We start from the raw sequence: 1,898 nt of genomic DNA on the forward strand, positions 1-1,898 counted from the left end.
TATAATTATGCAGTCATCCTTTATTTGTGGATCATTCATTTTCACCAAACGTGGATTTTCACATAATATTCTGCATCAATATGTAAGGCATATAGTAGTTTTCTTTCTATCCTCTGGCTTGCATTGTTCTGCCTCCTATGTTTATATGTGGGTATTGTTAGATATTCTTATAAACGTAAATATCACACAAATTATGGTTACAATTGCGAATATATTGAGTGAAAATCACTGAATCATATTTTGATGGCAATTTCTATGACACTGAAAAGAAATAGATGTAGTGAATAATTTTCTATTTCTGGATATCCTGAGATTCCAAATATTAAGTTGATAGATCTTTCTGTATATATTTTAGTCATTGGTATTATGCAAAGCAATTGAGTAGAAGTAGAGTTTCTTATGGGACAGAATCTCTGTACATATCTTAAAATCATGTTTTTATTTAAGTTACTTCTGGTATTATGGTATAAGGTTGTGTAGACTGTGTGTGGATGAGGCTAACTGCTCCTATAAGATTTATAGCCTTGTAAAGGTGATTTAATGGGGGAATGCTCTAATGTGGGGGTGATTGTAAAGTTTTCTGCGATATGATTGAATGACTGAACTATATGACACAAAATTACTTGCCAATAAAACTGTTTGGGGAAAAAAAGGATTGCTATGAGTAGCAGTCTGTTCAGTGATAGTTTGGGTTTTAAGTTGGTATTATAAAGTACTTTTAGTTCACTTTGAGGTGAAAGTTTATGGTTTGGGGGATACAGAGTTCTGAATGTATAATGTCCTAAGAAATTTAAATGGCAAAGATAAATAAATCAGTGTCTACTGATAATTTGATGTTAAAGAAATCATGTGTCAACAAAGAGCTGGTAGTGCCTATAAGGCTCAATGTTGGTCAATTGGACAAAAGAGAAATGTAATAGGAATTGTGAGACATTTTCTTCTTTCACTATAAATCGAATAGACTGCCGATGACTGTCTCCCCTTTTTCCTATCTTGAACAGCAATATATTATTTTGATCGAGACAATCACTTTCTATTTAGGAAGGGAAAATAGATTGATGCAATTTAAGGATGTGCCTTCCTGACATTATCAAGTTACTGGAAATAATATTCCTGATTAAAGTATGGTGGAAAACTCCATTGTCTTGAGATATAAATGATAAACCTTGGAGACAAATCTTAATATAATTTGGTAAATTAATTTTATAGCTTTGTTTAAAAATGCAGTTTAGCAGATAACTTCATGGTTGCTGGTTACTGCTCAGTTAATTCTGACTCTCGCTTTGCTGTGAGCATGGAGTTGAATGGGTCTATAGAGTTTACAAGACTTTGACTTTCCAGAAATGTAAAACCTGTTTTCTGGGGTTTCCCTGGGTGAGTTTGAACAGCCGACATTTGGGTTGGTTGTTGAGAGCTTAACCATTTACACCTCGTAGAGGCCTTGTGGCACACCATAAATAAATTCAATACTCTGCACATAGAACAGGCAGTACCTGTGGAAGTAGGATCAGTTACTGAACAAAAGCTGTTTAAATACTAACTCTATTATTTTCTAGCTTTTTCTGATCTTAGATAATTAAAGTAATCTGGAATGCGTCTGGTTGAGTAATGCCTCTGGTTCCCCATTTAAAATATATATATCTCACAAAATTGATATCAGATTAAATGTTGCAAAGAATATAAAACACTCATCAGTGTGCCTGGAATAGAGTCAGTGGTCAATATTTTTATTAGTAACATCATTATTTACATATAAATATTATTTTATAGACCATATATAATTATCTGAATACATGAAAAAGAAAATGTCTTTAAACCACACTCTCATTGAAAATCAAAGTTTACTAATAAAGTCATTATTCACATATTAAATGTTTACACAGTCTCTGGTGCTTAAT

This window comes from Echinops telfairi, unplaced genomic scaffold (assembly GCF_000313985.2).
Source record: "Echinops telfairi isolate 266 unplaced genomic scaffold, ASM31398v2 ScPeMD7_7420;HRSCAF=8458, whole genome shotgun sequence".
In the NCBI taxonomy this organism is placed as follows: domain Eukaryota; kingdom Metazoa; phylum Chordata; class Mammalia; order Afrosoricida; family Tenrecidae; genus Echinops; species Echinops telfairi.